Source organism: Cydia fagiglandana, chromosome 15 (genome assembly GCF_963556715.1).
Source record: "Cydia fagiglandana chromosome 15, ilCydFagi1.1, whole genome shotgun sequence".
Lineage (NCBI taxonomy): Eukaryota > Metazoa > Arthropoda > Insecta > Lepidoptera > Tortricidae > Cydia > Cydia fagiglandana.
The window spans coordinates 15,984,944-16,010,150 of NC_085946.1; the positions used below are offsets into that span (position 1 = coordinate 15,984,944).

Sequence of the window (25,207 nt, forward strand, 5' to 3'; positions counted from 1 at the left end):
TGCTGATTTATGCATGCCTGAACTGCATTGCACAAATTAATTAACAGCATGTTTTGTTTATTGTTTTACCTAGTTCAACACAAATTGCATTTCCACGTAATGTTGGCTAACATGCAGCCACAAATAAATTAACCTCAAACGTAACGTAACGTGCTAACCAATTCACTCCCCGTGTTGTATAACATTTGCAATAATAGAACGCAAATGCACGGATACCGCAAATGTATCAGAATAATATTTTCATTTCATTTTATTTTTCACTAGCTGTTGCCCGCGACTTCGTCCGCGTGGAATCTTATCTTCAACATTTTACATCTTTATTAGTACCAATAATTTTCATATCCAAACAATGTTGAAATTAAGAACTTTACTTTTTTAGCAAGTTGTATGAAGTTTTAAGTCAAGTGGATTTTGATGTTGATGTTGGTTGCTGAAATTACTTTTCTTGTATTCTCATAATATGTACCTATGCCCTTATACAAAGATTCAAGTTCCGCACTCACAAAATATCTGATCTCCATACAAACTTTCAACTCCTTTCTCACCACCTTGGGGGATGATTTTCAAAAATGCTTGAATGTTTTTTTAATTTAATACCTTTTATTTTGAAAAAAGTTCAAGTTCCTAGGTTAAAATTAAATTTACACCCCAAGACGAACTTTCATCCCATTTTTAACCCCCCTAGGGGTTGAATTTCCAAGAACGTAGCAATTACTTTTTTTTGTAATCGGCTATTATGCCTTTCTAAGAATTTTCAAAGCATTAGTAATGGATTCAAACTTTGAAAACCATTTCAACCTTGTTAGGGGATGAATTTTACAAAACGCTGAAATTACTTTTATTGTCTTTTATTAATAGTATCCCCAAATACAAAGATTCAAGTCCCGCGCTCGAAAAAATGTTTGATATCCATACAAACTTTCAACCCCTTTTTCACCACCTTAGGGGATGAATTGTCAAAAACGCTGAAATTAGTTTTCTTGTATTTTAATAATATATCTTTTAACGATGTTCCAAATTCCTAGCTCAAAAGAAAACTTTAACCCCATACAAACTTTCATTCCCTTTTTAACCCTGTTAGGGGATGAATTTTACAAAACGCTGAAATTACTTTGATTGTCTTCTAATAATATCCCCAAATACAAAGATTCAAGTCCCGCGCTCGAAAAAAATTTTGATATCCATACAAACTTTCAACTCCTTTTTCACCACCTTGGGGGATGAATTTTCTAAAACGCTGAAATTAATTTTCTTGTATTTGAATTTGATACTTTTTTTCAAAGCTTCAAGTTCCTAGCTTAAAATAAAATTTGCACCCGAAGACGAACTTTCATCCCCTTTTTAACCCCCTTAGGGGTTGAATTTCCGAAAACGTTGCAATCACTTTTTTTTGTAATCGGCTATTATGCCTTTCTAAGAAGTTTCAAAGCATTTGTAATTGATTAAAATTTTCAACCCCTTTTTAACCCTGTTTGGGGATGAATTTTACAAAACGCTGAAATTACTTTTCCTGTCTTCTAATAATATCCCTAAATACAAAGATTCAACTCCACCACTCGAAAAAAATGTTGATATCCATACAAACTTTCAACCCCTTTTTCACCACCTTAGGGGATGAATTTTCAAAAACGCTGAAATTAGTTTTCTTGTATTTTAATAATATACCTTTTTACGAAGTTTCAAATTCCTAGCTTAAAAGAAAACTTTGACCCCATACAAACTTTCATCCCCTTTTTAACCCCCTTAGGGGTTGAATTTCTTAAAATCGCTTCTTATCTCTTGTACACTTCATAAATGCAATCTGGTGTGCAAATTTCAACTTTCTGGCTTTTGTAGTTTCGGCTCTGCGTTGATGAATCAGTCAGTCAGTCAGTCAGGACACTTGCATTTATATATATAGACTAGCTGTTGCCCGCGACTTCGTCCGCGTGGAATCTTATCTTCAACATTTTACATCTTTGGTACTCGTACTATAATTTTCATATCCAAGCAATGTTGAAATTAATGTTTCTTTTTTGGCAAATTGTATGAAGTTTTAAGTCAAGTGAATTTTGATGTTGATTGCTGAAATTACTTTTCTTGTATTCTCATAATAGGTGCCTATGCCCTTATACAAAGATTCAAGTTCCGCACTCACAAAATATCTGACCTTCATACAAACTTTCAACCCCTTTCTCACCACCTTAGGGGATGATTTTCAAAAATGCTTGAATTAGTTTTTATGTTTTTTAATTTAATACCTTTTTTGCAAATAGTTCAAGTTCCTAGCTTATAATTAAATTTACACCCCAAGACGAACTTTCATCCCCTTTTTAACCCCCTTAGGGGTTGAATTTCCAAAAACGTTGCATGTACTTTTTTTTGTAATCGGCTATTATGTCTTTCTAAGAAGTTTCAAAGCATTTGTAATGGATTCAAACTTTGAACCCCATTTTAACCCTGTCAGGGGATGAATTTTACAAATCGCTGAAATAACTTTTATTGTCTTCTAATAATATCCCGAAATACAAAGATTCAAATCCCGCGCTCGAAAAAATGTTTGATATCCATACAAATTTTCAACCCCTTTTTCACCAGCTTAGGGGATGAATTTTCAAAAACGCTGAAATTAGTTTTCTTGTATGTTAATGATATATCTTTTGACGAAGTTTCTAATTCCTAGCTCAAAAGAAAACTTAAACCCCATACAAAATTTCATCCCCTTTTTAACCCTGTTAGGGGATGAATTTTACAAAACAATGAAATTACTTTTATTGTCTTCTAATAATATCCCCAAATACAAAGATTCAAGTCCCGCGCTCGAAAATATTTTTGATATCCATACAAACTTTCAACCCCTTTTTCACCACCTTGGGGGATGAATTTTCTAAAACGCTGAAATAAATTTTCTTGTATTTGAATTTGATACTGTTTTACAAAGTTTCAAGTTCCTAGCTTAAAATAAAATTTGCACCCGAAGACAAACTTTCATCCCCTTTTTAACCCCCTTAGGGGTTGAATTTCCAAAAAAGTTGCAATCACTTTTTTTGTAATCGGCTATTATGCCTTTCTAAGAAGTTTCAAAGCATTTGTAATGGATTAAAATTTTCAACCCCATTTAACCCTGTTAGTGGATGAATTTTACAAAACGCTGAAATTACTTTTCATGTCTTCTAATAATATCCCTAAATACAAAGATTCAAGTCCACCTCTCGAAAAAATTTTTGATATCCATACAAACTTTCAACCCCTTTTTCACCACCTTAGGGGATGAATTTTCAAAAACGCTGAAATTAGTTTTCTTGTATTTTAATAATATATCTTTTTACGAAGATTCAAATTCCTAGCTTAAAAGAAAACTTTAACCCCATACAAACTTTCATCCCCTTTTTAACCCCCTTAGGGTATGAATTTTGAAAAATCCTTTCTTAGTGGACCCCTAGACCTTATAAGGAATCTAGTTGCCAAATTTGGACTTTCTAGTCCCAGCGGTTTGGGCTGTGCGTTGATTTAAGTCAGTCAGTCAGTCAGTCAGTCAGTCAGTCAGGTCTTTCACGTTTATATATATAGATTGCAATACTTGATCAATTTCGTAACACTATTGACCAAAGAGAATAGATAGTATAGAGGGGTCCTGTCGTAGTAAATTTTGTAGTCACAGTAAATTTACTGCCATCTATCGACACCAGGAGTCGGAAACCGGTATTTATGCTCCATACAAAAATACCGGTATTATTACGTTCGTTTTCGTTCTTTGGTTTATTATTTCATTTTTAATGGGACAATCTAATAATACGAAGTTGTTACCTAAATACATGATTCAGTCCTATCTAAAGAGCATAAAATAATACTAAATATTGGGCTATTTCGGGGTTTAAAAAAAATACCGGTTCCGAGCCCTGATCGACACACGACTATAACTCAAAATGAAAACGTATAAAATTATCAAAAATATGTATATATGTGGATAAATGATTTTATTATTTTTAATTTTTATATCATTTTGTCCCATGTTCATTCACTGATATCTATCTGTTAAAATTGTTAAATATAAAACGGTGTCGTCACGCCATCTAGCCGAACATAGGCGGTGTGTGCGCCATCTATCCGAGAATGACTTTTTCCTGATTTCCGAGGCACCTTTTTTCCTTAGACTTTATTCATCTTATATAGTACCCACAACACAAGCCTTCTTGAGCTTACTGTGGGACTTTGTCAATCTGTGTAAGAATGTCCTATAATATATTTATATATTATATTATACGAAGTTACATATGTCTTTGCTATTGACTATACAGTATGTTTTCTGTAACAGGAGCAATAAATTACACTGTAGGCTGTACTCCTCAAACTGACCAACATTTGTTCAGCAATTTTTGAAAATAAGTCATGGTTTGATTTTTATTACACTTTAAAGTTTATTCTAAGACGCAATGTATTGTGTCATGTTTACAGCGTGACAAGCAACGTCAAACACACTGATGTCAGCGTACATTAAAGGCAATATTTTTTTGGTATTAAAAAGAGGAAGACTAAAGGATTCATAATTTTTAAAAGTTGCTGAACAAATGTTGGTCAGTTTGAGGAGTACAGCCTTTAGTTTAATTTATTGCTCCTGTTACAGGAAGCACCCTGTATGACAATTTGATAACCTTGCAAACTTAACTTTATTTCACAGAATACAACGTCGATTTTCCAATAATGCAATTTAGCAAAAGACGTCCAACTCAATCCTCGTACTCAATAAATCGTTTAGGTTAAAAGCGCAATATCAATTTTGTTCCGTGAACCACAGGTCGGTGACAAAACAAAACATTATACGGAGTAAAAATTCTCGAATATTTCAACGAGTATGAACAGGAATTCGCGAATTTATTGTTTAAAGGTTTTTATGATATTTTTTATGCACGCGATGAATTTTTTCACTTCAAAAATTTTTCGTCCCTTTTTTCCTATAGTCAGAACAGAACGAATTTGGCCTATAGGTCCGTGTACGGATCCCCACTATTTTTGTTACACCTTGTATGACATTAGACATTAGCACATTACTCTTTAGAGTACGGTCAGAGGTCAGACACATTAAAATCATTATATACTGGATAGTACAGTATATTACTCCTATCAGGCGTGGCTCACTCCGCGATTTCGTCGCTTTGCTACAGGTAGCTAAAAGTGCATCCGTTCGACCCCGATTTTGGGGTTTGCCATAAGCCGCGCGTGGCGCTGTCGCCACCTAGTGGCCATATCTGTGCTGGTCGTAACAGACGCGTTTTGTTAGAGAGTGAGTCTTCTGTACCTAGTACTAATATTTATTCTGTGCCCCTATCTACCTACGATTGCCGCCATTTCTCCGGTCACAGATGACACATTCTCCGCCACAGACAACCTATCTTCGAGCGCCGGACATGTCCCGCACAAAAGGCTGACAGCCTGACGTGGGGAAGTCTATAGTCTGTGCTTCCGTGATTATTGATAGTAATGTTGCTTTGTGGCTATTATAGGAAATAATACAGGAATACAGGTGTCTAAGGGACGGGAGCGATAGAGATATAGGGTGACATTTTCATCATCATCATTTCATCATCATTTCAGCCTATATACGTCCCACTGCTGAGCACAGGCCTCCTCTCATGCGCGAGAGGGCTTGGGCTATAGTCCCCACGCTAGCCCATTGCGGATTGGGGACTTTACATACACCTTTGAATTTCTTCGCAGATGTATGCAGGTTTCCTCACGATGTTTTCCTTCACCGAAAAGCTAGTGGTAAATATCAAATGATATTTCGTACATAAGTTCCGTAAAACTCATTGGTACGAGCCAGGATTTGAACCCGCGACCTCCGGATTGAAAGTCAGACGTCATATCCACTCGGCCACCACAGCTTCAGCAGGGTGACATTTTAAAGTGATATAATGGATAAGTGTTAATATATGTATGCCATTGTAATTATTGCTAAGATCAACTTGTAAAATAACAGTAACTTTAAAATCACAAAAAAATCCTCGTTATGTGGATCAGGATCAGCAAGTGTCGAATTGAACTTTAGTATGGAACACCTGGCCCCAATTTCACATCGGTGACAGGTGCGACAATTGTAAAACATCACTGTTGCTGACGTCACAGGCGTCCATGGGCTACGATTACCGCTTACCATCGGGCGGGCCGTATTCCTGTTTGCCACCATCATTGTGTTATTAAAAAAAACTTTATCATATCGAAAAAAAAACAGATATTTCTCTTGCTAAGTTTATGACAATTGTCACAAGAAACACTACAATTGTCACGAAATTCCGACATATAACTCATTTCCTGTCAAGATTCACCGACAACTCTACAAATATGTCGACTAGAAAAAATAATTCTTGTTTTACAACATAATTGTAATACATACAATAGGGTATTACACTGTATTTAAAATAAATTATTTTACACCATGTATGAAATAAAGCACCAGATAATTATTACAAAAACACAGATAGGAGTTATTTTTCAGCACAAGTTGTATTTAATAAATCGGATAGAAATACAAAAAGTAGGTGAGTTGACCGTGACGTCACGATGTAATGTTTCATATAAATTCCATATTAGCAAATCGTTTTGACAGTTCTAAAAAAGTAACTGATTTGACTAGTAGGAAAATACCCTATTGTAGCAAAATGCCTGTCATGTTTGTAAGTATTTCTATAGAAAATATTTTATAAAATTGTAATATGTCACCTGTCGCTTAACAATTGTCGCTCGACATATGTCACTGACAATTGTAGCCGTGGTGAAATTGGGGCCTGATCTTTTTTGAGATTTCAGGGTTGCTCTTACAACAAAAATAGCTTTCAGTAACGATTAAAGTCGCGTATATATCTTGTATCACCTAAGCTAAATAAATACGCGCTATAGACAAAAATGTTTCTAAAGTGTTAAGGTTTAATTTATGACAATTTCATAAATAACTCAGTACCTACAATTTTAGAACCATAATTGTATTTTATGGGGCAAACCATCTTACGATTTTGGTTTTGGCCCCATAGTAAAAGTTGTTGAGAAACTACACTTTCTTACGTATTCGGCTCGTAAATTATGGTTAAAGTATAAAATCTTTTTCAATATATACATACCTACTAATATGTATATAGAATAGGGTCATATTTGTTATTTCTTACCGTTCTACAGGCATAATATTAATAACTAACAGTGTTGGCCGAAACGTTAATGCAATTGACCATTTTTGGCCATTAAGCATCATAAATTGAACCGTAAACTGTAATCGTCCGTTGCAGTTTACGGTTCAATTTATAATGGTTAATGCAATTAACGTTTGGCCAACACTGATAACTAATAACTAAACATCGGTATCAACGTTCAAATTTCGTGGCACTTGGTAAGGGTCGCAAAAAAAGAAATACATAGGTATCATTGTTTTATTTATTAGTAATAAATAACATTTAATTTATTTTTATTCTTAATCGTACTTTGGTAAACTGTACATATATTTAAAGAGGTTTATATTCTTAATACGTCATAGAACCTCAATACTCATTTCATTATCCATTTGTAAAAAAAATTCTAAATGCCAAATAGGCAACAAATGTCAATTTAATTGTCATGCAAAATAATATGTGGTAAAATCTTCAACGATAATAGTTCTTAAAAACACTTACAACTACAATTTAGCATTGATAAATCTTTACCCAACTCCCTATCAGACTTGAGAAAATGGATTTGACGCAGTATACTGATTTTATATTCACTAACGAAGGTGCTTGCTGTACTATTTGCGAAATTAATATAAAAAAGAAAAGGTACAATATAGAGAAACATTTGAAATCAAAATCTCATCAAGATAAATTATCTGATTCACGCTGCCATTTACAGGATATAATACGAGATAATGCTGATTTCGAAATTAAAGACGATATCGTATATTGCAAATTGTGTAATTCGAAATTATTTCCCTCTAAATCTAGTATCGACCGCCATTTAAAAACAGATTTACACAACAAAATTCATAAAAATAATGCACAAGAAAAATTTAATAAAGATTTAACAGAGTTTATGATTTGTTCGAATATACCGTGGTCAAAATTAGACAATCCTAAATTTAGAAATTTTGTAGAAAACCTTTTAAATCATAAATATGGAAACGATATTACTGTGCCGAGTGAAACAAAAATACGAGTAAAATGCTTACCTGAATTGTATGAAAAGAAAAAAAATGAATTGAAAGAGAAATTACAAAATAAAATGATTTACCTCAGTGTTGATGAAACATCAGATTCCGTGGGAAAAAAAGTGGCAAATATTTTGATCGGAGCTCTAGATGGAACTAGTACCCAGCCACATTTATTTGCTTCTAAGGTATTGGAGGCGACTAACCATTCGACAATAACCAAACTCGTTGAGGAAACCCTTGAAGATCTTTGGGGCGATGAATACAAAAAAAACATGGATAAATTATTATTTTTTATAACGGATGCCGGTTCCTACATGGTAAAAGCAGCTAAAAACCTTGTTCAGAAATATAAAAATATGACTCATGTAACATGCATAGCACATGGATGTAATCGAGTCGCAGAGATAATTAGAAGTCTTTACCCGACCATAAACAGTTTGATTGACTGTATCAAAAAAATATTTCGTAACGCTCCTTCAAGGACAAAATTATTTCATCAAATGTGTGTAAATATTCCTCTACCACCCCGACCCGTGATAACAAGTTGGGGAACATGGTTAAATGCTGCCTCATATTATCACATGCATTATGATAAAATCAAATCTGTCATCGATGCCTTAAATCCGCGTGAAGCGAGTGCAATTTCTAAAGCAAAAAAAATTTTCCGTAACCGGAATTTAAAAACTGAGTTACTATTCGTCGATACACACTTTAGTATAATTGCTAAGTCAATAAAATTATTGGAGGATCCAAAACTGAGTCTAGCAGAATCATTAAACATTGTTCATGGTTTGCAAAAAAAAATATCAACGTTAAGGTTACATCAAAATGCCAGAAAAGTTTATTTTAAATTAAAAAGTGTATTAAAGAAAAATCCTGGTTATAAGACTGTACAAATAATTAACCAACTATCTAAAAACAACGAGGCTGAAATACCAGAAAGTGTAAATAAAAACTGTGTGCAAAATTTTCAATGCTTGACATACCTTCCTATTACCTCAGTCAGCGTGGAAAGATCTTTTAGTCATTTAAAATGGATATATTCTTACAGACGTCAAAGATTGACAGCAAAATCTATGGAACAAATTTTAGTGATCTATTCTAACTCGTAAAATATTGTATGCCACACCTGGACATAAAGTGGCTTTTTCCGCACGCTACGCGTACGGATAGAGCCGCTTTCTGGCCAAATGTGCACATATTTTTCCAACACGGGAGGTAATAAAGAAAGCCCTCGATCGCATAATTACGTCCCTCGCTTGCAGCTTGGGCCGCAACAATTGCGATTGCGCGGCCTTTCTTTGTTTTACCACCCTAATTAGGAAATGTACTATTTAGGGGCTTTTTTATTTACATATACAAAATAAAGGTTAAAAATACTAAGTGATTTGTTTGTATTTATTTTTCTGCCAACCGTACATTGCCACGAAATTTGAACGTTGATACCGATGTTTACTAATAACGCAACCAAAGACATGTAGAAGCTAAAAATATAGATAAAAATAAACCAGTCAGTCCGGTTATTAAAATGAAACAGTGCTTAGTGGTTTCCAACCTAAAATTGAATGCATTTAATTCGTTCCTCTAGCAGGAAATGTTTTCATTCGTTCCATTCACCCGGAACAATTGAATGGGAACAAATCCATCGATAGTTCATAAATTTGCGGTTTGCGGACCGCTTTTCATTTGTTCGATGCGATCGTTCGAACGTTTTTGAATTTAAAAATTAGAAATGGATTTAACCGTTGTTATGGAGATTTACTTAGGAACGCCTGTGTTATACCGGGTGTGGCCTGTAACACGAGCAAATAATTAAAACATAGATTGTACACCTCAAACGGTGGCACTTTTGTTCTACAACTTTTAAAAATTATGTAGTATTTAGACTCCCTATTTTTCATACAAAATAAATATTATCTTCAATGGATGCCATCGCCAAGCCATATCAGTGTGATTGACGTTGCTTGTCACGCCTTAAACATATCAAAATTCGCAATACATTGCGTCTTAGAATAAAGTGTATTAAAATTCAAACCACAAGTTATTTTTAAAAGTCGAACGAATGTTGGTCAGTATGGGGAGTACAGCCTACAGTTTAATTTTTTGCTCATATTACAGGCCACATATGTCATTGTATGAGTTATACACGGTGTAACATGAGTAAACCGAATAATTTTAATAGCGTATTCCTGATCATATTTAGAGACAAAAATGTCCTATAAACTTTTTTGATATTCGCCTAGTTTCAGAGATATTATTAATTTAAAAAAAACAAGTTTTTATTGTTACATAGTTTAAAAGGCCTTTTTGATGGTGATGTTGCTGCTATGGGACGTAGTCTAAATATCCTTATTGATAGATGTCAAAAAATGACAAGTAACACTTTGCAAAAAGTAGTTTCAACGAAAAAAAATAATTAAAAATCAATTTTAAGTGACAAGTTTACCAATAACATTTATTATTTATGTACAAATACATTCAAAAAATGGAAAAAATAAAACAAAAAAAATTTTTATTTTGGCGAAATTGACCTAAACTCATATTACATTTTTTACTTCATTTGACCTCAGAAATGCGTGGTTAAAATTATTCGGTTTCCTCATGTTACACCGTGTAGTATATAGGTTATGTTATTGTAACAATATTATGGATCTCTGGATTTGAAATAAATAATTGAATTGAATTGAATAGGTAAGTACGTATACGTAAATATGTCATAGCTAGGTATACATATGTAAATATGATCAATATAGTTTCGGATTTCGGTTACCTAAATATAAATTATTGCTAAGCAGTCCAAACGTAAATGTCATACAAAAAAAGGCACCCTGAAATAAAATACTACAGTTTAAATCAAGGATCGTTACCATTATAAAAAGATAATTATAAATAATTTGTTTTCGATTCTAAAATGGTATTACGCCTATTACGGTAACAACCGAGATACCGAATTGGAATATCGGTTAATTTGTTTAAAAAATGTCATTCAATCTCTGGTTTAAATTAAACTTCTTAACCATTAATTAAGAAGGCTGCCTTTCTGACTGAATGAACACAAGCAATGATCAGCCATATAATGATCATTCACAAACACACAACGATCACGAATGAGCATGGTGAGTTTCCTAGCAAACTAAAGGTATCCATTGTCAGACCTCTTTATAAAAAGGAGGATAAATATGACATGAAGAACTACAGGCCTATTGCGTTAATCTCTGTCTTTGCCAAAATCATAGAGAAAGTTATATACAACAGTCTTTATAATTACTTTGAAAAAAAAAACTTATTTGCAAATGAACAAAAAGGGTTTCGAAGGGAAAAATCGATAAATTTGGCAATTTTTGATTTAGTACAAAAGGTAATCAATAACATGGACAAAAAAATCCCTACATGCGCTTTATATATGGACATGTCAAAAGCGTTTGACTTTGTTGACCATAATATTCTCTTAGACAAACTACATGCTTATGGAATTCGCGGTAATGTTTTCAGTCTAATCCGTTCCTACTTGAGGGACAGGAAACAAATTACACAAATTAAAAGAATATCTCCCAGTACGAAAAAAGAGGAAACCTACTCATCTAACTTTAGGAACATTTGCTATGGGGTACCCCAGGGAAGTGTGTTGGGCCCACTATTGTTTTTAATTTACATTAATGATATGCCTAAAGCCACGGTACACCCGATGGTTCTCTTTGCAGATGATAGCACCATTATTTTTTCTGGACATAGTGTAAAATCGTATGAAACTGACATTAATAATACCTTAGAAACTATTATAGAATGGCTTGATAACAATAATCTTAGAATAAACCTGGACAAGACAAATATTATGACATTTAAGCAAAGAACCAAATCCACAAGTTTAAACATAGTTTATAGGGGACATAAAGTGAATGAAACGGACGTAACAAAATTTCTAGGATTAAGTATAGATAATAAGTTGACTTGGAAAACACAAACTGACAATATATGTAATAAATTAAGTAAATATTCATACGCCTTATACAATCTGAAAAAAATCGCAAACGAATCGACACTTTTAACCGCCTATCTTATGTCACATCTAATTTAAGATACGGTATCCTTTTTTGGGGAAACTCCAGCAATAAAGAATTTGTATTTAAGGCTCAGAAGAAATGCATACGAACCATTTGCGGGGTCCAAGAAAGTGAGCCATGTAAACCATTATTTAAAAGGCTTAAAATACTTACATTGCCATGTTTGTATATATGTCGTAGTCAGATCGTATAATCCGCCGTATTACATTACGGCTAGCCGTTTTCAAAAACAGGGGCGTTTTGAAATGCGGCGGTTCGACGATTAGCCGGATTGTCACTGCGATACGTTCTTCAATAAGGCGGCCCACGTTTAGCCGCATCGTACATTGTAGAGTGACAAGTTCTTTTGGTCGCCTACGTAACCGGAGTTTGACAATGTTTGCAATATAATTTATTTCTACCATGGTCCCACCGCACTACATGTGTTTCTTTTCCAAAACATTTCCTTCACAACTTAAATAGACGGAGCCCCGCAAGCGGGGCTCCTATTTCTGGGCGGTTTGCCCTTCGGGCATCTGAAGTTACCTAACGAACCTAACCTAATTACCTACCTACGCTTTTTTCCCCAAAGTGTAATGTTTTCACGGACGTCTCACTTAATCAATAGGTAGGTAGGTTAGGTTCGTTAGGTAGCTTCAGATGCCCGAAGGGCAAACCGCCCAGAAATAGGAGCCCCGCGAAGCGGGGCTCCGTCTAGTTAAGTTGCAAAGGAATTTTTTTTTTGAAAAGAAACAGTCCGACAAACTCCAGATTTGATGGACACCCCAGCGTTTGTCAGGCAGCGCCACGAGTGTTAAAAATGGGAACTAAAAACTGTCAAAGCGGCGGCTAATGACTGGCTGTATTACATTACGGCTAGCCGAGTTGAAGAACGTATGGCGCCGAATACATTTCGGCGGATACTCATTCAGCCGCATTCAATACGGCTAATCGTTAAACCGCCGCATTTCAAAACGCCCCTGTTTTTGAAAACGGCTAGCCGTAATGTAATACGGCGGATTATACGATCCGACTGCGACATATATACGAAATGGCCAATTTTGTAAATACGAACCACAACCTATTTAGTAAATTTAAAAGTGTTCGCCTGCAAAACAAACTAAAGTCTTTGCAAAAAGTACCAAGTAAAACGGCATTTCTACAAAAAAGTATACTTGGAATGGCTCACAAAATATATAATAAGTTACCGGAGAATATAACAGCATGTAAGGACAAGGATAATGTTTTTAAAAGAAACCTAAAAGCTTATGTCACATCTAATTTAAGATACGGTATCCTTTTTTGGGGAAACTCCAGCAATAAAGAATTTGTATTTAAGGCTCAGAAGAAATGCATACGAACCATTTGCGGGGTCCAAGAAAGTGAGCCATGTAAACCATTATTTAAAAGGCTTAAAATACTTACATTGCCATGTTTGTATATATACGAAATGGCCAATTTTGTAAATACGAACCACAACCTATTTAGTAAATTTAAAAGTGTTCGCCTGCAAAACAAACTAAAGTCTTTGCAAAAAGTACCAAGTAAAACGGCATTTCTACAAAAAAGTATACTTGGAATGGCTCACAAAATATATAATAAGTTACCGGAGAATATAACAGCATGTAAGGACAAGGATAATGTTTTTAAAAGAAACCTAAAAGCTTTCCTTACCGAGAAAGCATACTACTCTATAACAGAATTTTTGACTGACTTGTAAATTATTGATCCTGACCACTATTATCACATAATATTGAGATTTTATTTTTTTCTAATTACCTATTAAGATTTACTGCATGTAATAACCCTGTTTTGACTATTATTGTTTATCTGTGATATTATGATTAGAGTGTGTGTTTTTATTGAATTTGTATGCCAATAGGCACGACATAGTGATACTGAAACATTTATTTAACATCTTGTAACCTACCTATGTTGAACAAATAAATCTTTGAATCTTTGAATCTTTGAATCTTTGAATCAAACGAAGTCGTAAAATAAATACCTGCCATTGAATGAGTATTAACTTTCTATGACTTTCACGGGGTCTCCGTCTGTCATGTCGTGCCTTGTCGATACAAACTGTACATGTAGTTCCGCAAGTCTTAGATAATCGCATTATTAGGCGGATAAAATTAGACTTTTTTCGAAGAATTAATTCCTATCCTAGCAAGCTGAAAATCATTTTAATCCTTTCAGCCGGGCTAGCACATGATTGGCGCGACAGTATCTCGCGGCGAGATAAGTCTACCCGTCCCTCTTTTATTAACGTAGTCAGAAAAAGACGGGTAGTCTGTCTCGCTGCGAGCAGAGATGGGCATTAATCGATTAACTTTTTAATCGACTAATCAATCGATTAAAAAAGTTAATCGTCAAAATTAATCGGCGATTAATTTAATCGCGATTAATTTAGTCGACCTAACATACGATTGAAATTGAATTAATCTTAATATTAATCGATTAAATTTCTCGATTAACTCTCGATTGAAAGTAGACAGGACACTGGTGGTCATTTTTGTATGTAACTAAAAATCAAAACTTCTTGCGTACACATTAAAAACCATTCCAGTGTTATAAATGTGCTTCAATAGTATAAGATGGTTACATTGGTTACTATAATAATGCGGATAACTTAGCGCGGCATCTCTAGGTAAGGGTTTAGGGCTTGTAGCGCAGGTATAAAAATTAGAAAGAGAACGACGTATGTGTATGAAAGAGCAAACACATTACTTACCTCTTATCAGTTGTTTTCTATAAGGTTTCAACTTGTCAATGCAGTAATTACTTACTACTTACATCGAACGGATACTATCCTATCGAAGACGGTCGAAATTAATAGTCTCCAAGTGAACATACATAAAAATTCGTCTGTTACTTATATTATTTATAAATGTTTCAGACGAATTAGGCACCTCGTCCTTTTTTTTAAGTCGGTTAAAAAGACCATATGTATTGCTAAAATTAATCGAGAGAAAATTAATCGAACTAATTAATCGATTAAAAAAATTAATCGCCGGTAATTAGTCGACGATTAATTTAATCGTGACAATATTAGTCGGAGCTTTTCGACTAAAATTAATTAATCGTCACTTTTAATCGTTGCTCGCGATTAAGTCGGTTAATTTTAATCGTTAATCGTCAATCGATTACATTTTGCCCAACTCTGGCTGCGAGATACTGTCGCGCCAATCATGCGCTTGGCCTATACAGTTCTTAGTATCTTAAATGCGCAATCCGAGTATGCTCCATCCCAGGAGGTGTGCATAATTTTTTTGTTGTTAATAATGCTTAAAAGCAGTAAATCAAGAAGATGGAAGAATATTAAAACTTCTTCTTGTTGAAGACATGATTTGTAATCATAGTCATTGTTCCTGAAGATTCAGTGTCCATCATTTGTTATAAAAAGCAAACCTACATGGACGCCTTCACTAGAACTGATTCCTAACGAGGCATTATTATATTAGCGAAAACGTTTTACTATAATATTCACTAATATAAAAGCCAAAAAAGAGGAAAATTTATCATGACAGTCGATAACTGGTTAAATAAATTGTTTGCAATCTCTGGAAGTTGCCCAAACCGTTTGAGATGTTATTAGATCGCGTAACGAAGTCTTGTCAACCCTAGCGTTGGCTTACGATAATTGTATTGGGCCTGCGACTCGCGAGGCCCTTAATCCACCTTAGACGATGGAAACTTCGTGTAGGGTTGCCAACTTCATGTAGACGATAAAGATTTTTGTAATAAATATAAATAAATATTTTGACGACAATCTTACACGATCGTCCTAGCCCCAAACTTAGCAAAGTTTGTACAATCGGTTCCCTAGCATAAGTAGGTAATGTAGGTATCCACTTTTCTATAGAATTAGTATGGCGACGTGAGTACTTGAGTTAGGACACCGAACGTACTATGGGTAATAGGCGACGATACACACTTAGGTATTTAGGTGATTACCTACATATACTTACTTAAATACATGGATAACATCCATAACTCAGATAATATTCGTGATGAACACACAAAATGCCCTTACCAGGATTCGAACCCGGGACCTCCTGCTTCGTAGGCAGTCGCTGTCGCCAAGGCTGTTATCGCTGATAAGTGATAAATAACGCTTTTTATCCAAATGCACAACAATCTGGAGGACTGATCAGTTTTATTTGATTAAAACATATTTAAACTAAGAAATAAAACTATTCAAACGGATTATATCGCTTATATTAAATTCATACTACTTACATTCCATACATACTAATTCATACTACATTCATTCATAGTTTTATTTCATGAGTAACTATCGCGGTAACCGAAGACAATATTATATTGAAACCAAATTGAATAATAATTAAATTACGATTATGAAATGCACATAATGCAATTTATAATCAAATGTAGTTAAATTTGATAATTAAGTAGTGCCTCACTCTGGCATTTTAGGCCCCCCCCACATCTGGCGTCTTTCGAGCGTCGGCGTCTGTCGGCGTCGGTCCAGCGCTATGGAAAATGACGTCGCTGCGCAGTTGCGTCGACGCTGCGTCGACGTTGCGACGACGTCGGCCATAGAATTGTAGACGCCGACGCTCGAAAGACGCCAGATGTGGGGGGCCCTTAGTAGCGTAGGCGGATCGGGCAAACCAATACGTTTGCAACTACTTAGCTCCAATATATCAATTCGATATCCTAGTTCACAATAGTACTAATTACGGAGAAAAAAAATGTTGTAATTAGTACCGTAGTGCACAAGCAATTTTCCGCTTAGGGGTCATCCATTAATTACGTCACACGAATTTCTAGGTTTTTTGACCCCTCCCCCCTCCTTGTCACACTTGGTCACATTTGGCAAACCCCTCCCCCCTAGTGTGACGTCACATCTTTTCTACGAAATCGCCAAATCGAATTAAGTAAGTACCTAAGTATTATTAATATTTTATCAAAATATTTTTGACGATATAAATATTAGTAATTTTATAACCCAAAACTGCTTAGGAAAGAAAATTAAATGAATAAAAACGATTATCGTTTAAAAAACTTGTTATTTAAATGTACAGCGAATAAAATAATTTAAATAAATTTTCGGTTACTGATGAAGTTAAAGTGACGTCACAAAGTTTGTGTTTCCCCCCTCCCCCATGTCACAATATGTCACATTTTCTTGACCCCCTCCCACCACCTAAACGTGTGATGTAATTAATGGATGACCCCTTAATTAATACGACTGTGAACTAGGGTATCGAATTATACATTTTAAGAAGGCACGTGACATTTGACGCATGGTAATTAAAACTAATGATATAATTCAACGAATTTTAAATTGACACTCCCTCACTACTATTGAAATCGGTGCAGTTATCTTGGACGGACTCTAGAGACTAGTTTGTAAATACATAATCTCCATTCATTTGTTTTGAAACACAAACGTTGGCAAGCCGTAAAGCGCCGCGGGGGTGTCCACACGTCCCCCAACCTGTTGGAAAGTCCTGTGTCCCGCTGACTCGCGCCCCGTGGTCACACTAGTAGCGTTATTTTTATTTGCACTGAAATTGGGAATATTCTCCTTTTGGGTTGTGGTGCAAGTTATGAGCGGAGAGCGGTTGAGTTATTTTAATATGGGTGTCATTACTGTCATACCTATTTAGAAATAAAAATATTTTTTATTCGTAAACACAAACGATACAAATTACATATAATAAAAACGTAGAAAGCCTCAGATCAGCAGTCATTGCTGGCGACTTCTAGCGCTGATCTTCCGATGAGACCATCTAGTGAGAAAGAATCTCGACAGTAATGTTATAGTCTATGACTCAAAGACAATAGACAATCTCAATCTGTAATCAGCTATTTGGATCAGATTGTAGCTAGAAGTAGGATGAATGCTCAGATAAGCTGATTTATGTAATGTTATTTTATTTTATTGATAAAAATGTTTACATGACATTACAGTTAAACCAATGTGTCACGAAACATAGACTAAAAACAATAACAATACTTATAAAAGCAACAATTAATTATTTTAACAACAATAATAGCACATTACATTAGCACAGACACAGACAAATTATATTGGAACAGTTGAGCACCTAGCATCCATCGCCTCATAGAATCTCAAGTATTCTCTATACACTGCCGTCCATCGCCAAGCAAATAGGTCGCACTCAGGTGTCGATGCCAGGAGCGCATTGAGTAGTGAAAGGGCGCGGGGCAGCGGCGAGTTCCTGCGCGATACGGTGCGTGCCGGCGGCACGGCCAATATAGGTCGCGTTGTCGTGGCCTGAGGGCCATCCTCGGGACGTCCGGAACAAACAGACGCACGAGACCAGAGACAACTTCGGGACAGTCCGACTCACCACGCAAGGCTCGGCATGCCGTGACTAAGAGTTGGTGATTCCGTCCGACCTCCAAGGAATTGTACCCGAGGGAGCCGAGAAGATACTTTGTCGGGTACAGGTACGGATAGTATCCGAATATTTTTTTTATAAAGGAACCTTAAAAACGCTTTCTGAACTTTCTTAAGCAGCAAAGCATACGTCGATTCGTAGGGGTTCCATATGATCGACGAAGTCTCTAGCTTACTCCTTACTAGACCATTGTAAACCATTTTTATGGCCACCGGGTCATGAAAATCACGTAGGTTTCGGATTACGAAACCCAGCCTTTGAAAGGAACTCTTGGCAAGAGAAAAAATATGTTCGTGAAACGTCAGCCGTGCGTCGAACACTACGCCCAGATCCTTGACGGCAAAGACACGATTTATCGGCTCCGAGCCTAGTATATAATTCTCATATATAGCGGAACGAGAGCGGCTAATTATCTAATTATGAAAATAGTTTGAATAATACTGACAATGAACCCATTAATTGATTGACAGCCATTTGGCACACAGACAAAAATATAAATATGTAGAGCAACATTTATGACAGTAGTTTTATATTCCACCGTTATTAGTCATATTTATAAAATTATTTTCAGTAGGTAGCGCATTTATAAATTATTTACTTAAAAACACGTGCCTAAATAGCTGTAGCGCATCAGGGATGTTCGCCGAAGCCAGGGTGGATTGCTTCTATGCCACAATCCGCAAGAGGGCCGCATCTCTGGTGCGCCGGACTCGCGCCAGCCCCAACATCATCATGAAAATGATAGGGGACAGGCTGGACTCCCCTTATTTGCTGCGTTGCAGTCGGCTACATGTGCCGTACTCAGCGGATAAGAAAAATATGTAATATGTAGTTCATAGTTTATAAATATAGATGTATATAATATTAATTCGTAGTTTTTAAGTACTGTACTAATACATTATTTTAGAATATTTTAGAATATTTTTTACTAACCAAGATATGAGTGTAACTTACTTGAAATAAATGATTTATTATTATATTATTAAATAAGTAAATACTGTACGTTTACGTTAAAAAAATTACAATCGCTGATGCCCATAAGTTGGACCACAATATATGTCTCGCCCCAGGAAGTCCCCCGGCGATTATTGGCTATACTGCTTACACCAAATGCTATATACCAGTCGGATATTCGCGGCGGTTCCGCCATTTTATTCCGAAACAAGTACAGGGTTCCGTAATCATCTGTTTGTTTAACAATGGTCCCTTTACCCGCGTTTATTTCGTTTACGGGATTGGGGAAATGGTGTTGAAAAGTGCAAATGGTATTGTTATCACTAGTTTTGGTGGCTTATATTCACAGCGACTGAAAATTCAGATTTGTGGTTGGAGTAAAGAGAAGTTTGCGTTGTATTGTATATGTTAGACACACTGAAAATTAGAATACATATAGGTATATCAAGTTATTGAATGTGGATTTAATTGATCCTAATTGCTATTTCTGGCAAAATTTCATGATGTGATCATAGAATATGATCATTCATGAAATGCCACTTTGTTGATCAGTTCATGATATTTATTAGGCTTGGTTAGATGGTTACGTTTGACGTTTTCATCATTTGGCCAACCGATCATTTCATGAAATGATTAATATTTAATATTGATTAAACTGTACCACGTTATGAAATATATAATCAATTCTAAGATCAAGCCACGACATAACATAATATATAAGTAAGTACCTTCGTTGTTTATACCCATGAATATTCGCGAAATTTAAGCATTGATAAGTGAGCTGTTTTAATGGTATCCTTATTCATATTTTTCATTATTATCTCGATCGTAGTCTTCTCCGCGCGCGCTGATTGGGTGGCTATTATGATTTATTTTATAGCAATGGCTAGTATCTCAACCGCTTATGCTTTAAAACTAGGGTGAGACCTGTGGGCTTACACCGAAAACCGAAATTCGAAAATTGCGGAGATCTTTCTCTTTTACTCCAATGACAGCGTAATAAGAGTGACATAGAATTTATTTCTTCATTTTCGATGTTAAATCCCTAGGCCGGTTATGATACTTGTGATAGATTTAGTCAAACAACAATGTTTTATGTATTTCTATCGCTGCCTCTATGTCTATTTTGCCTGCCTCCTCTCTAGTCCACAGCCAGCTTATTAGCCGACTATGCTGGATTTGGACTTGTTTGATACCTCAATACCCGCTTTTATAGCTGACTGTAAAATAAGAAGGCACTGGATTTTCGATGGTAAAACAAAATGTAATGTGTCAGTAATAAAAAGACAAAAGGTATCAAAAAACATAGACAATAAAACGTAAAAAGGGTAAATTTATATAAAAAGGTTGTGTGTTGCACACCCGCTATCGCTTCCGCTTATGCCTTACTCCGCCGTAGTCCCAAGCTTATTGGCCGGCTGTAGCCGCCATTTGTTTGACAATGCGCTCTCATTGGATGGGCGTTAGCTATTCTTTATTCAAATGCGCACAAGGCTCGCCTGACTGATCTAATCGAATTAGTTCTAATTTTCTGCGTTTATTTCTGCATTGCAATTATTTATTATTTCATGTAATATTGTACGCTGTTAAAGAAACCTCTTATCGTAAAAGATTTTCAGCAACAGTATGTAGGCAGAGGATGTGAATTGTGAAGTCAGCTGCAGAGATAGTTGACTACTCCTGATGCATACAAATTTCTATGCAGGGGTGGTCAAGTTATCTCACATATCTGTGCAAGAGACTGTTCCTACAAATAATATGTATGTCTTGTATGTACCTTTAGTAGTAGGTAGTGTGTATGTTTATAGGATCTTGAAAAGAAATACAAATAAAATCCACCAAACTCGTAGGCTTCGTTTTTCACAATAACTAACTTATGCTTACGACCTTAATGTACAGGCAATAAAGTACTGTATACATATTTTTGACACTTTGCCTGTATTCATAGCTCTGTTGTTGACTGTACTATCATCTACTGACCTATTTTATAAATTCCGGAAAGAAAAAATGTCTCGGGATGGCATATGCTGGTAGAGAATGCCTTATGGCATTAAGTCCGCCTTTTGTACTATAAGGTTTTTCTTTTATGCAATAAAGATTAAATAAATAAATAAATATGCTACGGAAAGTCACTTGACAATTTCCATACATTATTTATATAAGTTACGGTTGGCATTTTCTAACAATAATAATTATATCTCGAGCCCACTGTCTCCCACTGCTGGGCAAAGGCCTCACCTTCTTCTTCCACTCGTCTGTGTTTTGTGCTAAATCTGGCCGGCCTCTCACGAAGGAGTCCAAGTTATCCCGCCATCGCTGACGAGGCCTGCCGGCTCCCCGGTTAGACTCGTGGGGCTCCCACTCTGTGGTTAACTTCGCCCACAAGTCGTCCGGCATTCGACAGACATGACCAGCCCAGTCCCATTTTAACTTAGCCGCTTTCCGAGCTGCGTCTATTATACGAGTATTAGAGCGCAGCGTGGTGTTTCGGACTCGATCCCTTAATTTTTTTAATAATTAATAAATGAATATATATGCCTGATAACCTGCATAATATCACACCTGCATACATCTGCGAAGAAATTCAAAGGTGTATGTGAAGTCCCCAATCCGCATTGGGCTAGCGTGGAGACTATATCCCAACCTTCTCGCGCATGAGAGGAGGCCTGTGCCCAGCAGTGGGACGTATATAGGCTGAAATTACTATTTTTTTATTATTAAATGAATATATCTCGAACAAATATCAAAATCTTCTAATTTTCCAAAAAAATGTTTACATAACCGTAGTTGAAACGTCCTAATGATGACCCAATATATATGAGATCCCACTTGACCCCTCACCTGTTCACGAGACGACAAGAAAGGAAACGTCTACCTGCGCGCGCGCACGGACGCGTGACGTCACGCTAGCTGCGGCTTATGTAACGGCTTTTATAATTTCAAATCACTTTTTTATACCAGTTACGGTGGTGGTAGTGCATTGTTTCGTACTGGAGTTATTCGCCAAGTTTACTCGATTTACAGTCAGACCATAGTCTAATGAAACATGGTCTTCTCTTCCCAGAGTGACACAAGCCTATACGTCACAATAACATGGCCGCTATATATAGCGCTATCGCATATTATCATATATCGCTGTCGCGTGATGACGTAGGCTTGTGTCAGTCAGGTGACCTAGAAAAGACGGGAAGAGAGTAGTTACCAGGCGGAGTATATTATTATACCATGAGACAGACAAGATATAAGTTAGTATGTACTATCGACCCGCCCCAGCTTCGCACGGGTTACACAAACCTTTATATATTATACACCTAAACCTTCTTCAAGAATCATTCTATTGATAGGTGAAAACCGCATGAAATTCTGTTGAGTAGTTTTTGAGTTTATCGCGAACAAACATGTCAAACACATAGACAGACGCGGGCGGGAGACTTTGTTTTATAAGGTGTATAGTGATTTAGATTACGAATACAGGGTAATTTTTCAACTCCCTTCCAGTTTAATTTACTTATAGGTAAAATACAAACCTAGACGTTATTCAAAATTTTCATAAAATATAAATGAGCATTCACGACGAATAAAAGTAGTTTCATACACTTAATCCATTTGAATTCCGAATTTTTCGTAAATTTCAAATTTTTACTTTAGCAGTAGAAAAAAAACCATGGCCAATTTCTTTTTCTATGCATGAGTAGGTAGCAAATGTCTCAACCTATCTGCCGTTTTAATTTGGCAAACGAGAGTGGATAGACATCTCTTATGTAAGCATGTTCCATCCTAGACTGCATCGGCACTTACCATCAGGTGAGATTGTAGTCAAATGTTTACCTTTCTCCAATAAAAAAATAATAATTAAAAATAAAAACTATGCACAATCATATTTAACTGAAACAAAACGTACTATCGATCTTCAAAATATTCATATTATTTTATGGCTTTAATACACAAACGTAACGTTAAAGTTTGTTAAAATTATCAACAATATGCACAGTAATAATTGTAATAAATCTTTGTGGCCATAATTTTGGGCCATCCTGTATAGGGATCAATGTATACTGGGTGACATAGAAAACGAGTTGACGAATAGACACAGCCCACCGTGCGGTTTTGCGTGAGATCTTTATTGCAGACTGCTTGGGTAACTGTTAAACTGCAACTACTGCAACTTTACTGTGCTACTCGTACTGTGCAATTAAGGGGTTGTGCACAAATCACGCGAGGTGTTTTCGGAAACTTTTTGATATTTTCCCCCTTGGTGATATTTTTTTTGTATTCTTTTGATTTTTTTCCATCCGACCGGTCAAGTCCACGCGCTCCAAATTTTCGTAACTCGCTATTTTGAAGTGCGGAGTGAAGATGTATGTTTAAGAAAACCGAGAAAAAGTATCTACTCACGTCACTCACGTGGTAGGTATTTTTTCTTAGTTTCGTTCACTGTAGAAAAATACACGTGAGGTCTCCTTGTACGTTGCTTCAGATACCCGAAAGGCAAATTGACCAGAGATTGACATGATCAGAGAGCGCAACTTTGGTGCCGATGACGTCATTATGACGTTAAGTCGCATATAGGATGTTTTTTTAAAACAACATTGTAACACCTCAATGATTCTTAATAATGATAATATATATATATATATATATAATTGTTTATTTATAAAAATGCTTGGTAATTTACACAAAAAATATTGTAAACATTAAAAAACGATACGAAACGATCTCCTTCTCGTTCAATATGCTTTGTTGTTTTCAAATGTTTCTCTATATTGCTTGCTTTTGCTGTTAAATTTTTTGGTCACATTTTTTACAATCAGAAAAGGAAATTTCTGCAAATACGGCTGCAAAGACTCCATAGCGACTTCAAACAATAATATTTCGGTTATATTTTACTAATAAAAAAATAAGTAAACAGTAATTGGTTGTCATTTCCAACAATCTTGTTTTTAACATGACAAAGACAGTTAGTTATGTTTTTATACGTGGCCATTACGTATAAAAACTCTCAACTCAAGTTTCAATATCAGTAAACTAAAGAGGCTAATAAGTTGTTATTTGTTTAAGTATCTATAATCTAGATAACAACACTCTGTATTTAGCTTCACGTCATACGTCTGTCATCGGCACCAAAGTTGCGCTCTCTGGACATGATTTACACAATGCACGATATGCCTAAGAATTTCATGATCTGCCTGATTTCACGATCGGCCGCCGACAACGACGTATAGATAGACCGACATGTAAATAAGAACAGAACGCGACAAGCCCTAGTAGCATTTGTCAGGTTTCCTGCTTGTAGGTGTCGGGTGTTATCTGCTTTTCTATATTTTACAACAGTGTAAGGTAAACGTATACATAATATAGAGGTATAGGCCAGGTATCTATAATAAACTACCCGACACCATTAAAAATATTGAAAATGACCTGACATTCTACTCCGAATTAAAAAAATGGCTAACTAGAAATGCATTTTATGACATGTCAGAATATAATAATTATGATTTAATCGTTACTTAATTTAATATGTTACTTATTTGAATTGTATTGATTATTTTTATATTGTTTTATTTTATACTTTTAATGAATTGTAATTTAATTGAAATGGGCGTAATTAATGAATAACCCTTTTGACATGTAAAGTTTGTAATTTTATGAATAAATGAATATGAAATATG

General features: G+C 35.5%; 1 protein-coding gene across 1 annotated transcript in view; it reads left to right on the forward strand.

The window, feature by feature from the left end:
• The window catches only part of LOC134671513 (protein PALS1-like), a 254,037-nt gene that overhangs the window by 82,332 nt on the left and 146,498 nt on the right, over positions 1-25,207 (forward strand). The gene's annotated exons all lie outside the window — the stretch shown is intronic.